The 23,218-nt window shown below is 36.7% G+C and overlaps 1 protein-coding gene across 1 annotated transcript in view; it reads right to left on the bottom strand.

Moving 5' to 3' along the window:
- Window positions 1-1,867: 1,867 nt before the first annotated feature.
- The window catches only part of SPRYD7 (SPRY domain containing 7), a 53,988-nt gene continuing 32,637 nt past the window's right edge, over window positions 1,868-23,218 (bottom strand). The window contains exons 5-6 of the transcript XR_012488447.1: window positions 3,699-3,907; window positions 1,868-2,186 (exon numbers count right to left, since the gene is read on the bottom strand). The gene's annotated coding sequence lies outside the window, so the exon portion shown is untranslated. The remainder of the gene's footprint in view (window positions 2,187-3,698; window positions 3,908-23,218) is intronic.

Below are 23,218 nucleotides of genomic sequence, written 5' to 3' on the forward strand. Positions count from 1 at the left end.
AGACACTTGAGAGAATATCAAGTCCAACCCCAATTAGAGATGAGAAGGCAGACCCGGAGTCGTGAAATGACTGGCCTAAATTCACACAGCCATAGAATCGGGACTGGAATCCAGGCCTTGCACTTTGTAGGCCAGAATTCTTTCCTATACTCTACTGCCACCCTGAGGAAATAAAAGAAAATTATTTTCTATTGGCTAGCCCTTAATTTTATAATTTACATTAACAAAAGCAATTCATGGATTTTGCTTGGGAAATCAGAGGTAAATTTTATACCACTGAAGAAAAATCAATACTTTAAATTATTTGCCCCAAAATTTTTTTTTGGTATGCTTAATAGATATGTTTATTGCTGAGATAGTCAAGTCAATGGCTATTTCTTAAGCACCTACTCAGTGCCAACAGTAAACATACAAAGTGCCCTATGTTAAGTGCTGGGGATACAAAAAGAGGCAAAAAAAATTCCTGCCTTCAAAGAGCGCACAGTTGTCTAATGGAGGAGATAACAAGCAAACAAATATGTACAAGTAAACCATATTGAGGATAAATAGGAAATAATTAAGAGAGGGAAGGCACTCGAATTAAGACCACCTTCCTGAAGAGGACAGGATTTTAGCTGGAACCAAAGGAGTCACCAGGCCAAGCTGAAGGGGGGAGGTATCCCAAGCATGGGAGACAGTCAGAGACGACGCCAGGTGCACTGTCTTATTTGTGGGGCAGCCAGGTAGCCTGCGTCACCGGATCAAAAAGCACATTTTGGGGAGTGAGGTCTAACAAGACTGGAGAAGTAGGAGGGGCTGCTGCTGAAGGGCTTTGGATGTCAAGCAGGGGGTTTTGTATTTGACCCTGGAGGCTCTCACAGATGTTTGTGAAACAGGTGAGTGAGAAACGGGCACTACTGCTTTAGGAAGATCAGTTTGACAGCTGACAGGAGGATGGGTTAGAAATATGGAGCAAAACTATTCAACTAATAGGTGGCAGAGCCCAGAATCAAGGCTCTTAACCTTTAGGGGAGTATTATGTAATAAAAATTATTCTAGGTAACTTCTTTTGTCACTTAGGGAGTCTAGAAGCAGGGAGAAAATAATGATAATAATAATAATGATAATAAGTGGGTTGGCTAGGTGGCGCAGTGGATAGAGCACCAGCCTTGAATTCAGGAGGACTTGAGTTCAAATCTGATCTCAGACACTTAACACTTCCTAGCTGTGTGACCCTGGAACAAGTCATTTAACCCCAATTGCCTCAGCAAAAACAACAATAATAATAATGATAAAACCGGACATTTATATTGGTCTTTACACTTTGCAAAGTGCTTTCCACATATTTCGGCCTCAAAACAACATTACAACATTTCAGCCTCAAAAGTCCATACTTCACAATGAGACAAAAGGCTAGAAAAGGGACCTATTAGTGGCCATACATTTTCTAAGTATCAGAGGTTTAATTTGAACCCGGCTCTTCCTGGTTTGTAAAAGTGGAGGAATAAGGGCTTGGGCTAGCATGGAAAGAGAAAAAGGAATAATGAAGACATTGTTGGGATGAATCCATCAGGATTTTGTCATGTGGCCAGTTGACTGCTGAAATTATAAGTTATTACAATGTCTATGGGGTAACCAGTGTTATAGGGGAGAGAGAACTGAGCCCAGGGTAGGAATACTCATCTTCCTGAGTTCAAATATGGTCTCAGACATTTTTTACCTGTGTGACTCTGGGCAAGTCACTCAATCCTGTCTGCCTCAGTTTCTTCATCTGCGAATAAAATAATCTAGAGAAGTAAATGGCAAACCAATCCAGTATTTTTGTCAAGAAAACCCCAAATGGGGTCACAGAGAATAGGACACAATTGAAATGACTGAATAACCAAAATAAAACCATTGGGACTTTATTTTCTTGCCTTAGAGATATTTATATTGTAATTGTGAACATAATTATTTTGCCTTTAACAATACTAAATTAAAGTAATAAATGTACATTGGATGCTTATCCTGCAATAGAAATCATAGGCTATGTTTAAAGTATCTTATATGGCTCTACAAGTTCTTGTCCTTATGCAAGTGAAGAAAATCTTCAAAGTCAATGAGTAAGCAGTGTGATCTAGTAGAAAGAATACTGGATGCAGGTCAGAGTTTCATATCATCTTCATTCAGATCCTTTCTCCAGCTTTCCTGGGCTCCATTTTCCTGATCTGTAAAAAGAGGGTGTTCTAGTTAGATCAGAGCTTCTTAAACTTTTTTCACTCACAAACCTTTTTTGCCTGAGAAATTTTTAAGTGATTCTGGGTATATAGGTATATAAAATAGATATATAAATCAAGCACTTAATGATGATAAATCATAATTTCATGACTCTCACATTCAGTTATGAAAGGGGTTGTGACCCACATGTTATGGAAGCTGGGGACTAGGTGAGAAAAAAAATGGGTATTAGGACACCCTCAATTATAATATTAAAAATAAATATTATATTATAAGTATATAAAGAATTATAATATAAAGCATTTCAGATTAAATATATCCATTCTGTAATATATTTAAATCTGAATAGTGACCTGAGATGATGATGAAACAGACAAATTCAAAAGCAGGGGAATGTGAAAGAACAAGAAAGATATTCAAGTTGATAATCTTTAATTCTCCTTAGCTATCAGCTTCTCTGCTGCTTAAAGTCTCCCCCACACCCCAAAAAATCAAAATTAAAATCCCTCATTAGACCCCATTATCTTTCATTAACTTATTTGTCCTTTCTTTCTCAAACTCCCAGAAAAAGCTGCCTATATTCAAAGCTTCCATTGCTCTTCTCACACTCACTTCTCACTTTTTGCAATGAGGCTTCCAACTTCTTTACTCCATTGAAAATGGTCTCCCCAAAGACACCACTGATCTCTTTGTAGTGCTAGATTCTGGTCTCCCTCTCCCAAACTAGAAGCAGTTTGTGTTCCTAAAGAAAGGTTATTTATTCCCCTGCCCAAAGGTTCTTAGGTGTGTCCTAGAACTGGAGATTTGTCTAATGCTATTTTTCAGGAATCCCCATCTGGTGTGGTCCCCCCAATTAAGTTTACATATATATATATACACATATATATATATATATATAAAATATATAATATTTACATACATATATATTATATCATATATATATATATATATATATAAAACATGTATATAAGTTATACATATTTATATAAATATATATTATAACAGCATATGATTAAATAGCTTTACTTTCCCTCAATTTGTCCAGATAAATGTTTTAGAGCAAAAATAATGAAGTGATAACGTGCAACAAGAAAATGGTATTTACACACACATATTGTATCTAGGTTATACTGTAACACATGTAAAATGTATGGGATTGCCTGTCATCTGGGGGGGGAGTAGAGGGAGGGAGGGGATAATTTGGAAAAATGAATACAAGGGATAATGTTATAAAAAAAATTACTCATGTATATATACTATCAAAAAATTTTTATAATAAAGTGACTGTTTTCAATAAAAAAAAATAATAATAATGAAGTGAGTGAACTCTATTAACATCAATTCACTTTTATAAAGATAGATTTACTGAGAAGATAGAGTAAGAACCAAAATATCAAAGCTTCCCAAACTGGCAGAGAACCAGGGAGAGTGGACTCAAACTTAAAAAGAGGTTGCTACTAAAAAATCCCCCCATTAAGTTCCCTTTGGAGAGTAGTATATACTCAGTGGATGAATTATGGGCTGGCTGGCAAGGCTTGTTGTCCCAGTTGCAAGGTCATTCTCTGCTGGGTTGGATCAAGCAGGCTGCTCCACAGCTCCTAGGCTGGGCTGCTCTGGTACAAGCCCATTTGGCTCTGAATTCCATTTTCTGGATCTCTGGTGGCTCTTTTGAAGTCCATAAGGTCTGTCCTGTCTCTGATCATCTAGTCACCTACAGTCAAGAAACAACACAGCCGGTCCTGATTAATGTGAGAAATGTATCCTCTGCAGTGTTCACATGTGTTTGAATTCATGTCTTTTGAAGTTGTAATTATATAACGTGTGGCAAGTGGCTCCAGGCCAATTAGAAACATGCTGTGTGAATCCAGACTTCCCGATTATTTCAGGAGATAATTATTTGCCCTAATTGGGAGCTGATTGTATGTAGGGATTGAAACAGATTGGCACCATGTGTTCATGGCCACACTTTCATTTGGTCCCTCATCAGATCCCATGGGTTTAATTATAATGTCCTTGTATCAGACTCCCAGATCTACATGTTCTCTTAATTAACTGAACAAGCATTTGTTAAGAACGTACTGTGTGGTTATCACTATTTTAGACACTGAGAACAGATACCAAATGATACCCTTTCTGCCTTCAAGGAGCTTATATTCTACTAGCAGAAAACAACTTTTATGCACATAAGTAAATAAAAAATATATGATAGCAAAAGATATTGTTATTCAAGAAATAAACACACATATCTTAAATTTATTAAATTCAATAAATAAATATACTATGCTTTATAATTGAAACTTCTCAGTGAAATCTCTTGTGAGAAGGGCCTTTCCATTCATTTTCAGCCTTTTCCTCATTCTTAAGAATCACCAAGTCAGAGGAATCCCTTGGAAGAGAGAAGAGCTGCCAAGGTCTCATCACTCCAACATTTTAACAGGAATCCTGGGGCTTCTATTCCAATGAGACTCTTCTACCTGATTAGGACTTTTCCTGATGCAGAGCCGGACCATCCCCACCTTCTGCTCCACTACTTAGGTCACTCAGAGACTTCTTTTTCTTTATCTCTACTGGCATTCTTTCCCTTTATCTTAGGCCTAACCCTCCCTAGGGCCATTTTCCTCCGGCTTCTCCTCCTCTGAAATGCTATTATTCTAACAATCTGTCAATGATCCAAAGTCTCCTGGCTTTAGGAATACTATAGTATAGTCCTAGAAACTTTGAAGACTGCCACATAACAATGTCCCCGTAGCCTTTCATGAAGATATCATTTTATGTGGTATCACAATATCCTAAAGTCCTATACCATACAGGTTAGGCTAGTCTTATTATTATTTTTTTCCTTTAAAGAGTACTGAAACTGTCTTCAAGACTTTAAGCTGGATGAGCAGGTTAAGTCTTGAGTCATAGACATTGCTTCTTGGTCACCTGAGTACAATGATGGCTGAAACAGAAAGGGTTGGCTCCTTTTTCAGGTTTATCACAGAAGGATGATGTCCATGGTGCACAAAAAAAGCTGTACTCAACTTGAGTTAAAGCTACACCCTTGATTAATACCCTTCCTTCTCTGAAGGTCCTCCCTCTAACTCAGGAACTTCCTTTTGTCAACTGCTGACTAATCTCAAATCCAGACTTTAACCACCAGACTGTCCTGCCTATTACAATATGAGTGACTCTAGATCAGAAATTCTTTTACCTCCTTAACTTATTTCTTGTTTATTTTGGGGTTAGACTTATTTAGTTCTAATAGAAGGAAGTTGAGACCTTCCACTAGTATAGTTTTGCTGTCTATTTCTTCCTGCAAAGCTTCTCCTCAAAGAATTTGGTAGATCAGAGATTCTTAATACCAAATCCATGAATAAACAAGTTCAGAATAAAACAATATATGTATGTGTGTTTGTGTGTGTGTATATGCGCACATATGTATTATAGGTACATACCTATATAGAAACATTTTATTATATAAAACACATGTACATATTCAAACTCTGTTACAATATAATTTTTTAAAATAATCCCATGTATCTTATTTTTTGAATTCAAAACATTCTGAGAAGAGATCTCATACATTTTACCAGATTGCCAAAGGGAACATACACTGAAAAATGATGAGAAGCATTATTCTAGATTAGAGATGTCAATAAAAAATAATTGGGAAATCTATAATAAAATAAATAAAAATACAATAGAACATAGATATTGTTAGTGTATTGTTTTCTAAGTCAACATAAACAGGTATGATCAGGCAGGTATCTTTATATATGGTTGAGTGAGCCTTGTGTTCATTTTTGACCTACCTTAATCACGGAATGGATGTTGCCTTAAACAAACTGAGTTCTGGGAAAGATCTTAGCTTAAAAAGGTCAGGCTCTCCCATTCTATTTTGCCACTGGACCTAAATCATCCTGGCTCTGGAGGAGAGAGTAAGGCAGATGATTCTGCACAGCCTTGTCTTACTTAAATCCAATTCGCTTGCAAGTCAAGATACTGCCTCTCTGATGTCATTGATCTTCAAGAACAAAGAACAAATTACAAACAAGTGGGCTCCATTCTATTTATGTTTGATACCACTGTCCTAGATAATCACAGAGAGTTTAAGCTGTAAGGATCACAAGAACTTATTTATTTCAATGACTCCATCTTACAGATGAAGAAACTGAGACTCAGAGAAGGAGGAAAACTTATTCAATGTCTTAAATTTGTGAATAGTAGAGCTGGGATTTTTGGTTAGTCCTTCCATCTCCTGACAATAATCAAAACAGAAGACACGACATTCCTCATTACCTGTTCTAGTGCTGTTTGCTCCCTTTCTCACAATGATAAGGTATGGCTTCTAGGAAAAAAAACCAGCAGTAATTCTGAGGCCCCCCAGACAGGAATGCTATTATTCTAACAATCTGTCAATGATCCAAAGTCTCCTGGCTTTAGGAATACTATAGTATAGTCCTAGAAACTTTGAAGACTGCCACATAACAGTGATAACAGAGTTTCTGAGACAAATGGTGAGGTACAAACATACCACAATCACTCCTCAGTTCTACATATGGGCCATAACATTAGCACAGCAGTGACATGAAGAACCACATCTCTCCGTCTTTTCCTATAAATTTGTTTTCTTACTTCTTGTTCTTTGCTAAATCCTTTTGGAACTTAGCTTTGCTTCAACTGATATTACAATTACAATAAACTTTGCCTCTTGAGACACCTCACTACACAGTCTGGGACCCAACCTTTTGGGGTCTCCTTTTAAACCTCAACAATAACTCAAACTTCACAGAACCAAGAGATTTGGCAGACTCCTTCCTCATTGTCACTACAAGGTTGCTATCCAATGATCTCTCTTCAGAAGTGGACTAGAAATCAGCTTACACCTATTCAGGAGTGCTGATTGTTAAATTTTCAGTGTAAAGATTTACACCTAAGTAAAAACTACAAATCAAAGCTTAACTGTTGATTGTCTAGACTTAAGAAAATATTAATGAAAGATTAAATGGAAAGTGTATGTACACACAGAAAGAACCCTTTGTTAAATATTTATTGGTCAGATTAGGTTGTCTCTAAGATCCCTTCCAATGTAATTTGGATGTCAATTGGGGCCCCCAATCTATAGATTAAACTCACTGTAAGAGCATTTTACAAATCTTTGGCTCATATCCTCAATGTGTAAATTTGTATTTTACTTTCAAAGTTCCCTCAGTTTCTATACAGACTGAAATTATATAGGAGAGATTTTATTTAACTTGATAGAGAAATATGAAGGATTAACACTTAAAACTTAAAAAAAAAAAAAATCCAAAAAACAAAAACCCTTCCTTCTCCCCTGGCAAAAATATCTTCCTTAGGAAGTTATATAGCTTCTCTAAAATGTAATATTCTCTTGTTCGGGTTTTCTTGGGGTCTCTGGAGGCAACCTTCCTTTCACCACACGAGTAGCCAGGGGTTAAAGTCCAAATCCTTTATTGTCTCTTTCCAAGTCTTGTCTCCTTTCCTGGGGCCAGTTAGCTTACTTAGAGGCCTATCTCTCTCCTTGGTTCCGAGAGCTTGAGCTCCTGACATCAGTTCTTTGTGTTCTCTGCCTCTGCCAGCTTCTTGAGATCCTCCTGAATGTGTCTTGGTTTCTGTGGGGGAGGCAGGAGGTCCACCACCACGGTCTCTGACTTCCAGTTCTAATTCTGGCTGAGGTTGTACGAGCTTATATGCTCTTTTATCAAAGGTATGAATCTTGTAGAACTATAGTAAGTACTAAGTATATGTACTGAACTAGAGAAGCACTGAATTTTTTTCTATATGGAAGGACAGTGCTTCTGAGAAGTCAAGCAATTCTCAACTATGATGAGCTTTTCTTCCCTTGGAATGTATGCATTTCCTCCAGATTTACAGTGCCATCCTGAATTTGAGGTTCTCCTCTTACCCTAAAATAGGAAAAGAACTCAGGGTTTCTAGGGAATCAAACTCCCCTCTTTAGTTTTTAATTTTCCTATGAATGGACACAGTCTGCATGACTCACAGTACCAGTGAAGGTAGCTCTTCCAATTTGTGACTCCTTGATATTCTAATCTTTCTTCCTCAACTGGGTCACACAATATGGTAGGGCCCACAGGTCTCCTTTACATCTTAGTAAAGGGAGCCTCTTCTCTTCTCTTCTCTTGTCAAGACTCCATCTTTCTGGCAATGGTTCTTCCTTTACAGGGACTCATGGAAAGAGATACAGATCTCTTTCCAGTACCTAATATGTTTGTATTTGTTTCTATGGCAGTCTTTAGCTCCCACTGGCACCAGTTCTTTGATGAACATGGTGCCCTGTAAAGGCCAAGTGGATACCCACAGAGAATTGAACAAGGTCTATATCCAACGGCTAACCTCTGATTTTTCCTAATGGACCTTTTTGTGTAAATTTTATCTCTGGAACAGACCAACCCCATGGGCAAAGCTTGGATACATGATCTTAAATCAGTTTCAGTTTCATTGATGGCTTCATCAGTGGGGCAATAAGGACCCAGCACAAGTAGCATTCTGACCTTCTCTAAAGGAGTCCTATTTTGTCAGAGAGATAGAGGAGAGAGGAGAAGCTTGCGTTCCTGCCACATTCTCTATACAAGTCTGACATTCTCTAGTGTCACTGAATCCCAACTGTTAAATTTTGAATCTGCAAGCCCTGACAGGTCTTGATTTGTGCAACTGGCCTCATTTCATAGCCCACTATACATTCTTTCAAGATGAAAGGAAAGCTGTTCAATAAAGGAAGACATTTATAATTACAGTTTTCATAGTTCTGCCCTCTTTTATCCTGTAAATAAAAGACAGGGCTCTTACTAAGTTATTCTTGAGTGACGTTATTATTTTCTTTCTTAGTAATCCTGCCACAGGGCTGGTGTTGCTGCTATTTATATGAATTATATTCCTATTTTGAAAGCTTAACATTCAAATGTTTATTGTGCTTAGAAAGAAGTCTTGGATCAACGGTGCCCCACAGTGTCCAGATTTATGCCTACCATTGTGTCTTTAGCTGGTTACCCTTCCAAGTTTGAAATTATAAAGCTGAATGGATCTGTACAATCTGATGTGAAATACTTTTTTCCTTTTAAAAATAATTTTAAAACAGGCCAAGAAAAGCTGTGTCTTGTCAACAGGTTTTACTTCAATTGTTAGTCACCAACGAACTATCAAGTCACAATTAAAAAAAAAACAAACACAAAAATTCTGTTTGTTACAGCCCTTTGACAAAGTTTGGGTTGACTGCATAGATCCTGGGAATTGTATCCTTTCCCAGTCTTGAAAAACAAAAAATTACAAGACAAAGTGAAGTAACATTATTTTTCCCTTTCTACTCTTTATCCCATAAAGGAGCAACAGTGTGTTTGGGGAGAAGGAAAGAGGGAGTCAGTGGCATAAACATCTGACATTCCCTGCCACTCACTCTGCTGGGAGGGATGGGGATTAGCCCTGCACTTCCTTCTTCCCTTGCATCCTTTATTGCTCCTCTCTGTCTCTCTTTCTGTCTCTCTGCATCTATCTCCCTCTGCATCTCTGCATATCTCTCTCTGTTTCTCTGTATATCTCCCTCTGTCTCTCTGAACTGTCTCTGTCTCTATATCTGTCTCCCTTTCACTTTGATCTGTCTCTCCATCAAGTATACTGGGTGTCAGTTCCCATTTTTAAAAGGCAAAGTCCTAACTCTCTTCTTGTTTCTAGAACAGAAATGTATTAGCTTTGCTAACACACCAGCCCTCATTTAAAATCTGTTCTGTCCAAGGAACAAATCACTACTATATAGATTGTCCCCTTAGCCTATGGGTAGCAAAGAATGGGAAGTGAGCCACGAGAAGTATGTCAACAGGATCAGGTAGATAAGGGCAGGCTGTACTGGGATCTTATGGTTTGAGAGTTTCAGCCAGAGCCCTTTGGCTAACTTCAGTTTCCATCTGTGCTAAACTGCATGATATTCACAATTCTGCCAAATTTTTTCTCAAAAAAAAAATTACTTTTTTGCAGAGAAAAGAAAATTGAAACCAATGTGGGAGTTTTTGTTCGAACTCCATTTCTCTTATACCTGATTTTTTTTTAAATTTTGGTGGGGTGGGGAGAATTGAGGTTCCAGAAAGAATCATATCTGGAAACCATGGAGAATGTGTTTTCCTTTCTAAAAAAGACCTCCAAAGTTCACCTGATTCCTAAGTGAAATAAATTGCCTGTGATTGGACTTTTTTTCAGCCCAAAGACCATGGAGGAAAGCTGCTTGTTCTTTTCATTGTATCTGCCTTTGTATGTTTTCCTACAATTCATATGTCCTCCAGAAGAACAACATTTAGAAACCGCCTAGTTCTGTTCCATACATGTCTGACTTTGATCTTATTCACGTCACTATTCAGTATTAGACTACTAGGTCCTGGCTATAAAAAAGGGCTTTGGAGGCCATCTAGTCCAATCTAAAGATTGGACATTAATTTTTTCTGCTTGAAGACTACTATAGATTGGGAAATGTTTTCTCTCTCTCTCTCTCTCTCTCTCTCTCTCTCTCTCTCTCTCTCTCTCTCTCTCTCTCTCTTTTCTTCTCTCTCTCTTCTCTCTTCTCTCTTCTCTCTCTCTCTCTCTCTGTTTCTCTCTCTCTCTGTTTCTTTCCTTTCTCTCTCTCTCTGTGTTTCTCTCCCCCCCCCTCTCTCTCTGTTTCTCCCCCCCCCCCCCCCCCGTCTCTCTCTCTTTCCCTCTTGAACCTCAATTTGGTCAGGCTCAAAAAGCTAGGTTTTGAGGAACTCAGGTCTTCCTGACCCTACCCTAAACTATAAGTAAAGACTTGATTATCAATCCTTATAGCTTTCATCTCTTCACTGGCGGGTCATATAAACATAAGTGAGACATAGACCATTCTCCCAACAGAGAATGTATCATCTAATGAGAAGGCAAAAATATAAAGAAAAATGACATAATATAAGGGGAAATAAAGTTAGTGAAAGAGAGAGCTCCAGGCAAAAAAGTATGAAAAACATGGGTTTGTAGGGAATTGTAGAGGCAGCCAGGCAGTACAGTGGATAGAGCACAGGTCTTGGAATCAGGAAGAGTCATTTTTCAACAGTTCAAATCTGGCCTCTAAAGCTTATTAGCTTTGTGACTCTGGAAAGTTATTTAAAACCCTGTTTGCCTCAGTTTTCTCATCTGTAAAATGAAGTGTAGAAGGAAATGGAAAAAAACAAACACAATACTCCAGTATCCCAGCCAAGAAAACCCCAAATGTGGTCATGAAGAATTGGACATAACTGAAATGACAAATCAACCATATGGAATCTTAAAGGTCATGGTCCCTGAGCTGGACTTGGGAGGAAGGAATACAAATCAACAGGAAGAATTGAAACTGGGAAAGAGATGGTGAAAAGCAAAGCAATAATGGAGGTTACAGAAAGTGGGACAATGGAGGGCAAAAGGAGAAAAGGAGAGTAATCCAATTTGGCTAGAACATAGAGCATATGAAAGAAAATAACATGTGATAAGACTGGAAAGGTAAGCTAAGACTAGATTTTGGAAGAATTTAAATGTCAAAATCAGTACTTCATACTTTATTTGGTGTGTGGGAGAGCAGAGTGGGGAAAAGGACAATGAAAGGTTTTGTATAAAGGAACCCTGTGATCAAAATGGTACATTCAGAAGATCATTTGATACAAAATGGATTAGAGAAAAAGAAAGTAGGGAAGAATACAACAGGACTGTAACCTCCCCTATTCTGGGCACTATACTTTTATAAGTGTAGCCTAACATAACCGGAGCCTTTTCTTGGCCCTGTACCCCTTGGGTCAGTAAAATGTTTGAGATCATCTGAAACATGAAAATATGGCTCAAGACCTTGCCCTAGTTCACATTTTCTATTCACAGGCCATGTGAGGGTCACACACCAAAGAATATTCCCCTGAGACAAAATAACAAAGTGACTGAAAGAAAATAAATGGATAAATGGATAAATGGACAACAACATCATTCCTATTTCTCTCCACATACTCAAAATGATACATCTTCCTGGAGGATAGTTCATATGCTACTAAGAGAGTCACTAGGGAAAATAAGAAAGTAAAACATATCCAAGGATAAAATCTTAGGTAGAGAGTGTCAATCCCTCCAAGAAATTCTGGGGTGCCAGGATTCACCAGGGTGCTGATACTGAGCTATCTCTAATGAAGCTGGTCTTCTGAGACCCTCTCCACAATTTCCAGACAGTCACTATGTCACATCTGAGCTGTAATCTTTTACCTAGCAAACCATGTCCCAGGACATTGGACTTTTCTGTTTCCTGATATCTTTAGTATAGTTTCCATAGCTGGCAAAACTGGCAAAAATACCCTATTATCATCATTGTACCTTTTTTCCACCTCTTTCTTCTTCTTTAAGCAAGCCCCTGCTTGATGCAATGCCTATGTCCAGACACACATTTCCTAGTTTTCTGACATCCTTGGACATTCCCTAGTAAACAAGAAGTAGATTTCTTGCCTCAAATATTATGGGAACAAAATTAAGCCAGGAGTCAACTATTGTGGGCAATGAAAAATGTTCCCTTGTTATCATAAGGTCACATTATTATTTTTTTTTTTTGTTGGGGATGGTGTAAGCAAAATTGACCACATAAATAACAAAAGCAGCAAAAATCATTTGATTATATCAATAAATGTTTTAAAAAGACTTTTGACAAGTTATAGCATTATTCCTGTTTTTAAAAATGAAAGAAAGTACAATATAAGGAGATCTTTCTTAAATATTATAAGTAATATCTATCTAAAACCAAGAGCTGGTGTCATCTATAATGGGGAATAGGTTAGAGGCTTTTCCAATAAGAAAGAATGCCCATTATCACCATTACTATTTGATGTGGTGCTAGAAATACTCAATATAGCAATAAGACAAGTAAAAGAAATTGAGGGAATAAGCATAGACAGATAAGAAATAAAATGATCACTTTTTAAATATAATTCACTTAGAGAATCCTAGAGAGTCAACTAAAAACACATTGAAGCAATGAATACCTTTAGCAAACTTGAAAGATATAAAATAAATCTACATAAATCAACATTTCTGTATATTACCAATAATATCAAATAGGAAAGGAAATTTAATTTAAAATTATGACAAAATATAAAATATTTGGAAGTCTATTTGCCACAACAGGAAACACAACATTACAAAACATTCTACATACAAATAGACCTCTAAAAAATTAGAGAAACATTGTTTGTGAGTAAACTGAGCCAATATAATAAAAATGACAATACTACCTAAATCAATTCATTTGTTTAATGCCATAGCAATCGCACTGCCCCAAAGAATTAATTTACACAGTTTGAAAAAAAAAATTTATAGTTACAGCATGTCAAGGAACCTAGCAGAACCAGATCTCAAATTATACTGTAAAGTCATAACCATCAAAACAATTTGGTACTGGGTTAAGAAACAGAGAAGCAGTTAAATGGCTCAGTTGATAGAGTGCTGGGGCTGGAATCAGGAAGTCCTGAATTCAAATCCAACATCAGACACTCACTAATTGTATGATCCTGGGTAAGTCATGTAATCTGTTTGCCTTAATGCACTGGAGAAGAAAATGGCAAATTACTCCAGTATCTTTACCAAGAAAACTACACATGGGGTCATAAAGAGTTGGACATGGACAGGACTGAATAACTAAGCAACAACAACAACAAGAAAGAAGAGATGTTGATCAGATTAGGTTCATGATATACAGAAGCAAATAACCATGGTAACCTAGTTTTTGATAAGCCAAAAACTCACTATTATTGGGGCAAGAACTCTACCACAAAAATTGGTAGGAAAACTAGAAGGCCATCTTGTTGAAATAAGGTACAGACCAATATTTCAAAAGCAAATTCCTTATGGATACCTGACTTAAACATAAAGAATAATATCACAAACAAATTAGAGGAGCAAATTTTTAAAAATTATTTATTAGATCCAGGATAAGGGAAGATCTCATGAACAAACAAGATAAAGAGAAAATCAAATTTTGTTTAAAGAAATGGACACTCTGATAATATAACATTGAAAATGTTTTGCACAAACAAAATCAATACAGCTAAAATGAGAAGAAATAGAAAGAGAAATAGGAAGAAATGAGAAATAGGAAGTGGGGGGGGGAAATTTTTGCAGCAAGTTTCTCTAATAAGTCTCATTTTAAGATAATATGAAAGTAAGATATATCTGGAAAATATAACTATCCATACCTAGAGAAAGAACTGATTGTGAACAGATTGAAGAGTACTTTTAAAAAAAAAATTTCTTCAGGGTTTTTTTCTGGGAATTGAAATCTATATTTTCTTTCACAACATGATTTTTATGGAAATATTTGGCATAAGTTCACATCTGCCTTCTCATTTGGGGTTGGGAGGGAGAAAGGGAAAGAATTTGGAACTCAAACGTTTTGTTTGTTTTTTTTAGTTTATTTTTAATACACATTGTTTTATGAATTATATTGGAAGAGAAAAATCAGAGCAAAAAGGAAAAACCATGAGAAAGATAAAACAACAACAATAACAACAACAAAAACAGAAAAAGGAAGTGAACATAAAACATGTTGATTTGCATTCAGTTGCCTTAGTTCTTTTTATGGATGCAGATGGCATTTTCTGTCCAAACTTTATTAGGATTGCTTTGAATCACTGAACTGCTAAGAAGAACCAAGCCTTTCGTAGTTGATCATCACACATTCTTGCTGTTATTGTGTACAATGTATTTCTGGTTCTGCTTGTTTTGCTCAGCATCAGTTCATGTAAATCTTTCCAGGCCTTTTTATAATCAGCTTGTTCATCATTTTTTAATAGAACAATAATATTCCATTACTTTCATGTACCACAGCTTATTAAACCATTCCCCAATTGATGGGCATCCACTACTTTTCCAATTCTTTGCTGCCACAAAAAGAGCTGCTACAAACATTTTTGCTCATGTGGATCTTTTCCCCTCCTTTATCATTTCTTTGGGATGCAGACCAATGGCAATGCTGGGTCAAAGGGCAGGCACAGTTTTATAGCCTTTTGGGCATAGTTCCAGATTGTTCTCCAGAATGGTTGGATCATTTCACAACTCCACCAACAATGCATTAATGTCTCAGTTTTCCCACATCCCCTTCAACGTTTAATGTATTAATGTATATTAATTATCAATAGCCAGATTTTTAAAAATGCTCTAAATCACTACTAATTAGAGAAATAAACATTAAAAAACTGAGATTTTTTTCACCTCATAACCATCAGATTGGCAAAGATGGCAAAAAATGAAACTGATGAATCCTCGATGGGCTGTGGAAAATAGGTATATTGTTGTGCTATTATTGGAACTATTAATCCATCTAGTCATTCTAGAAAGCAATTTATAACTATGCCCAAAAAACCCATTAAATTATGAATATCTTTTGACTCAGTGATATACCCACCAGGTCTATCCTTCCAAATAGTCAAAGGAAGAAGAAAAGGATCCTCATGTACACATGTATGTTTATGGCAGCTTTTTTTATGGAGTCAAATAAATGGAAATTGGGTAAGTACTTGTCAATTGGAAGATGGCTACTTGTTGTTATTGTTGCTTGTTCTTCTTGAAGTTGACCAAAGCATCAGAAAGGTGATGTCATGACATGCAAGTGAAATGGATTTATGGGAAGAAGGGCTGTGCAAAGTCACCTGTCTAACTTTCCTCTTTAGAGTCATCTGGATCCAGTAGTCAGATATAGATTAGGATGAATAGAAATGGCCCTGGATGAAATGGGAGACCTCAGCCTTTCTAAACTAAGGTCTTTAACAGGTCTCAGTTTGACTGAGACCACACTCATCCAATGATTAAGGCTAGGTAGAAATTGAGGCAAAGAATTCCTCTTTCCCCTAGTCCAAAACAAACAAACAAAAAATCTAAATAAATAAATCTGGGAGGGGAAAGACCCTCAGGGTTTCTAGCCAGAGCAGAAGTGACTGCTATTTACAATTAATCTGAGTCAATCAGGACCCAAACTATGACCAAATAGGGTTTGACCTGGGACCTAGGTGGCCAATCACTGAGAATCAAGAGTGGTTTTGGTTTAATGATCCTTAAGAAACAAACCAACCACTATTTAAGATATCTTGAGAAGATTCAAGAAAGTCTGAAAAAAATAAAATAATCTTTTAAAAAGCATCTGTAGATAAGATATGATACCCTATATGTGGAATAGAGGGAGAGAAAGAGAAAGGGAGAGAGAGAGAGAAGGAAGGAAGGAAAGCAGGGGAAAAAGGAAGGAGGAAGGAAAAAGGAGAAGGGAGAAAAAAGGAGGGAGGGAGGGAAAAGGAGGGAGTGAGGAAGGAAGGAAGGAGGGAGAGAGAGAGAGAAGGAGGGACACATTCTGGCTTCATTACTGTAGGCAAAATCACTTGAGCTTGGAGTACTGTAGGCAGCTGTCTGAAACTCATCGTTTTAGAGATTAGTAGAAGGGAGTTCCCTACGCCAATGAAATCATAATATTTATGGTAAATACTTTCTTTCTCTCTCTCTCTCTCTCTCTCTCTCTCTCTCTCTCTCTCTCTCTCTCTCTCTCTCTCTCTCTCCCCCCTCTCCTCTCTCCCCCCTCTTCCTCTGTCCCTCCCTCTCCCTTCTCCTCTCTCCTCTCTCTCTCTCTCTCTCTCTCTCTGTCTCTGTCTCCTTCTCTCTCTCTCTCTCTCTCTCTCTCTCTCTCTCTCTCTCTCTCTCTCTCTCTCTCTCTCTCTCTCTCTCTCTCTCTCTCTCTCTCTCTCTCTTCCCCCCTCCCTCCCTCCCTTCTTTCTCTAAGATGCAGCTATAATGTAAATTCCATTGTACTACTAAATAAGTAGATGATGTATTGTCAGCTTGTTGATCAGAAAACATATAAGTATAGCTCATTCTCTGTATATCTTAGAATGTTTCTCAATCTAAATTATAATGTAATACAATGCCTAAAGCCTCTACCACTTGAACCTTGCCATCTTCTGATGTCTCAGCCCTACTGGCTAGGAGTATGATATGAAGGAGGAAAAGGTTAGTTTCCCTCTAATTTATAAAGACATTTTGTTGTAAACATTTTATAAACTTGTAAAACTTTTAATGAGCCAAAGATGGGAGATCTCTCCTAGAAATATCTACAAATGAGCAGCTAAGTGATATTTTGTTAGTGATATTTATAATAGTGCTAGAGTGTAACAGGAGAAGAGCATGCAGAACTGCTATTGGAGGAAATAATTGTAACTTCTTGTAAACTCTAATTAATGTTAATCAATTAAACTAATTGGTGTTAATTGGTTAAATGACTCTGGGTCATTAGTCACTGGAGGGTATTGATGATATAAGGAAGGTACTAACTGTAATTAGCAATAAATATTGGAGAGAACACACCAGACTGAGGATGTGAGCCAATAACATTGAAGAAAGAAAGAATTCCCTAGATTTTTAGCTCAAGGATTCCGCCTGATGTAATATTTTTTTAGTAGGGAAAGGACAAACCAAAGAGGGAAAGAAGAGAGGCCCATATTCATAAGCCACAGGGAGGTCTAGGTGATGAGGGTCTTAGGCCATTCCTCATCAAAAGGTTAACGGCATGTTTTCCTTACTGGAACCAATCAGGCAGAAAAAGCCTGAGTTGCTTCAAGAAAATATTTTATCATCACCTCTCAGCAGCCAACCCAAAGGACCACTGTCCTATAAATGATTTCCTATAAAGAGAAACTGTCAAACTGAAATACTTTCATTCCTACTCATACTGCAAGTAGTAGGTGCTTAATCAATGCTTGTTTGAGTGGAACTGATCTTGATGTCCCACATGATATAATTTCCATCTGGAAGAGAATAATTTTGAACTTTTTTTGAAGGGAAACTTAATCATCTTAGACTTTGAAGGGATGTTCTGAACTCATCTCAGCCACGCTAGACCTGAGATGTCACCAAAAGTAGATGTGTAGTCTCCACTGGAATATCTCCAGCGACAGGGAAATCATTACAACTTGAGGAAATCCATTCCATTCTTGAATAGCTCTGGTTGTTAAAAGGTTGCATAGAGCGGGACTTCTTAAATTTTTTCCATTTGTGACCCCTTTTCACCTAAGAAATTTTTACATGATCCCAAGTATACAGGTATATAAAATAGACATACAAATCAAATATTTACTGCTAAGTCATCATTTCACAACCCCCATATTCAATTATAAGATCCCATACGGGATGTCAAACCAGTTTTTGTCATAGAGCAATGGAAAGTTTGCTAGATTTGGAGACAAAGCACCTGAGTTGTGGTATGGCAGATGAGGCAGAATGATACAATGTAAGAGTCCTTGCTCTACAGTCAGAGAACCCGAGTTCAAATCACTTTTCTGAAACTGCCTGGATGGGCTTCCCTTTTTCCTTCTGTAAGATGAGAGATTAGACTGGATGATCTGCCAGGTCCAGCTTGGGTTCAATGACCCTAAGCTAACCTGAGCCCAGATATGCCTCCTTGGAGTTTCTAGGCTTGCAGGCCTTGCTTCATCAGCACCAGTGGGCCAGCCATTCTGTCTTTTCCCTTTGCTTTTCTAACTTCAAAGAAGTCTTTTTAAGTCACACAAAAAAGGGCCAGGCTTATGCGTCATCATGACCTCTTTGTTCATCTGAGGACTTTTCACACTTCCAGTACTGAAGAACATGTTTGAGAAGTGAGAAAGTGAAGCCCAAATTCTTTTCCATTTGGTCCTGCTAATAAGGCTGCACATCTCAAAATAACCATTCCATTTTCTGAACAGCTCAGTACTGAAAGAACCAGTCCTTGATGAGTCTCCCGACTCAGACAAAAAAGTATTTGGCACAAATTGGGAACACAAAGTTTTTATCATGCACCTCAAGTCCTTGTCCCTGCTCCCACTGCAAACCCATTTTACTTATTCCTTTTTATTTGAAATGTAAATTATTTGGACCCACTTTCTGTCAGTGAGTTGTTCAGCCAGGTTTAGTCTGTACTGATTTGTACTCATTTCTCTGAGCTAGGCAACTTTCTTTTACTCCCTTAAGAGGGGGAAAAAACATGTTCTCTGTCTGTCTGCCACATGCTGTCTGTTTGTCTCTTCTGTCTCCCTCTTTCTTCTCCACTTTCCCTTTCCTCCTCCTCCTCCTCCTCTCCCACTCCCTTCTTCTATCACTCTATCTCCCTCTCACCCTTACTAGGCAGCATGACATAGTGGGTACAGAACTCACTTTGGAGACAGTCAGGCCTGAATTCCAGGTTCCAGTCCTACCTCTGCCTCAGATTGTGTGACTCTAGATAAGTCACTTGGTCTTTCAATACTCTGGGCAACTTTCTAAGAGAGTGTCTACATGCATTTATTTGATAGAGAAAACTTCCTCATCAGAGTACCTTATACTAGTAAAATAACTAACAAATGCAACTACTCATTACCCTTTACTATCTTGGGAAATATCTAAATAGATGGATATAAAAAAATATATGCACACACATACATATGTGTATATACACAAACATATATTCACAATATATTGATGATTTTTAATTTAACAAATTTTAATGTTTTTAATTCAAGCTTATAATAAAAACACAATGTATTTAAATTGTTAATTGTATTGGGGGGAAGTGTATATATAAAATACACAAACAAATTTATGCAATCCATACATATAGACTACCTCTCACATAAACACACACACACACACACACACACACACACACACACACATATTCCACCCTGAATCTAAGAACTTTTTTTTCAAATTTTTTATCATGAACTAAATTAATAATCATTAATGGACACAAATATTCTAATATACAAAGAACAAAAAAAAAAAAAAACATTCAGCTACTCATACTATCCTTTGCTCTCTTGAGAGATATCTAGATAGATAAATGGATATAATAAAAAAATATATATACACTATATAAATATGTACATATATACATATATTCACAATATATTAATACTTGTTAATTTAGTGCTTTTATGTTAATTTAAATTTTTAAATTTTAAGAAGTTTATAATAACACAATTTACTTAAAAGGGAATATTGTATTGGGGATAATGTATATACAAAATACACAAACAGATGTATGCAATCCATACATATAGACTACCCCCCACTGTACATATACACTTATATGTATGTTTATATATATATATATATATATATATATATATATATATATATATATATATATATATATACACCCTGAATCAATTAACTTTTTTTTCAAAATTTTTATCATGAGCTAAATGAACATTAATGAACATAAATATTCTAATATATAAAAAACAAAAAATGAATTATAAATGAAACCATTAATGTGCTATATATTTTTAAAAGTATATATTAAACAAAATTTCTCCGTATTGCCTTCTAAACTTTTTTTTTGTTTTCTATATAATAAATTTGTTTTTTGTATATGTGTACATACATATGAGCAGGTGTGTGCGTGCATATATATATGCATGTATGAAACAATTTGTCCAATACCCTAGGCTGGAGACGATTTCTGTTGCAAGTAAATGGACTGAATTAGACACTTTAGGATGTTCAGTGGCTTGGACTTATGGTCAGACAGCAGCATTAAATCCCCAACAAATACTATAGTCAGTCTGGGCCATAGGAAGCAAGGTGTTTGGGGCCTTTCGCTGCCATTGGTTGACCTGCACTGACATTTAGTAGAAGCAAAATCTCTGCAGTCATAGATTCATGCACCCCCTTCCCTGAAACCTCAGGGCTATCAGTGTGCAGTGTTGCTTTTCCTCCTTCCTCCCCTCCCCCTCTTTTTTACCTTGAGGAAAATATATCAAAGATTTATTGTTTTAATAACAGTTAAAGGGCTTGAAACTCAATAAAGTAAAAATCATGTTAACAGTGATTATCCTCAGTGTTGTCAATCTGCTTTATTACCTGCACAATGACACTGTACATTGACCATAATTGACAAAACCATGATGATTCCATAGCCTCTATTCAGATTCCTTTCTCAGAGAAACATCAAATAATGTAGCAAAAGCACCATTATCTACAAAACTAAATACTCTTCTCCAGTTGCTTTTCCCCTTGCTTTGACCTTTCCTATTTCTCTGGATGGGTTAGACCATCTCACACAGGAAATACAGGCAAATGAGATCTTATCAATCAATAAACCAGCATTTATTAAGTAACATGTATGTGTTGGGGGCAACAAAGTGACACAGTGGAGAGTGCTGGAAGATTCATCTTCCTGAGCGCAAATCTGGCCTTAGACACTAACTGTGTGATCCTGGGAGAGTCATTTGCCCGTTTTTTTGTCTGTAAAATGAGCTAGAGAAGGAAATAGCAAACCACTCAATATTTTTGCCAAGAAAACCCAGAGGGGATAAAGAAAAGTAAGTCCATGATTAAAATAAACTGAATAACATGTGCAAGGTATTGTGTGAGGTACTAGGATACAAATATAAAGAATGAAACAATCACACAATCCCTGCCTGCAAGGAGATTACATTCTATCAGGTGACGGGCTATTTGTTTGTGTAGGTGTATATATGTATATACATGTTTATATATGTACGTATACATACATATAATCAGGATTCTAGAAATAGAATTTTCAATTTTCAAAGAGCCTTCTTTACAGAACCCTATAAAGGGGGAAATGTAGGGATTATTATTCCTATTTATAGATAAAGAGACAGGGGCCTGGAATTGGCAAAGATATCCTTCTGTCTTCCAGCTCCCAGTTATTCATTTTCTCTCTCAAATCCAGAGCCATTTCCGGGGCTCCACAGCAAAGCATACCCTCCCCCACTCTCCTGATTCATAGTCACATAATTTAATCTTTTCTCTGAGTAACTCAATGCCACATACATCTATGGGTTCAGTCACTACCCAAAATGGTGATTATCTGAATTTGCCTCAGCTCTTTGTGATTCAGGCAATTAATTAAGAGATCATCAGTAATTTTTAAAATATATATTTAATCAGTTATCAAGGCAAATAAGAGAACAGCATATCCCTATGCATAAATGGGATAAATTCTCCTCTAGGTTACCACATCATTAAGTGAGGAGAGCAAAACTTAAAAGGACTCAAAAAATGCTATCCAGATAGAGAATGGATAGTTTCAGAGTACAGATTGAAGCATATTTTTTTCTTTTACTGTTCCTGCTTTTTAAAAAATGTGATTAATGTAGAAATGTTTTACATGACTTCATATGTATGAGGATAGGTAGAGTGATTTGGAATCACAGATTAAAAGGTGAAACTCATTTTACAAATAAACAGAACCAAAATAATATGATTAGAGTTACATAACTAGAAAGTGTCAGACTAGACTCAAACCCTTTATTGGACTATGAGATCTCATGAAAGTATAACACTAACTAGTGAGAACAATATAAGCACCTTCCCATCCCTACAGGACTTGAGCAAACATGGCAAGTCAGAAATTTGCTGTGATGTTTATAAGGGCTATGGACAGTAAAAGAAAAGGGGAAATTGATGAGGTGAATTATGGATCTAGAGAATTTTTCCTGGCAAGCAAACACAAATTTGATTTCAGATCCATATGTGCTACATAACACAATTTATTTCCTAACTTTTTTTATAGTAAAAAACTGAAAAGATAGATATGGAGAACATCACTTAAACACTATGATGGTGCTTTAGGCCACTTAGTTCACTTGCCAAGATTTGGGGTAGGGGGGAAAATCATTGTTTGAAAATAGAAACAGGATGATATAGAGAGGCACTGTTGACTCGGTAAAAATAAACATATCAGCACAAGCTTTCAAATTATGGTTTTGAGTGAATGTTTCTCCACAAAGTATATGGGGTACCGTTGTGAAATGAGACTCTGGTTGTTACATTAAGATAGTGACTTGGGAAGAAAACAAGGGTGAATACAAAAGATAATCTGGGTGGTAGTAAGCAACTCTAGTAGAACGTTTAGGAAAGAAGTTGTGCAAAATAAGTTTTATGTTTTCATTGAATTTCAAATACCATAGTCTCACTATCCCTATTTCCCATTATTATGGATAAATAAGAAATGACCAGGGATATTCTTGAAGATAAAACACTTAAA

Source organism: Sminthopsis crassicaudata, chromosome 3, assembly GCF_048593235.1.
Source record: "Sminthopsis crassicaudata isolate SCR6 chromosome 3, ASM4859323v1, whole genome shotgun sequence".
Lineage (NCBI taxonomy): Eukaryota > Metazoa > Chordata > Mammalia > Dasyuromorphia > Dasyuridae > Sminthopsis > Sminthopsis crassicaudata.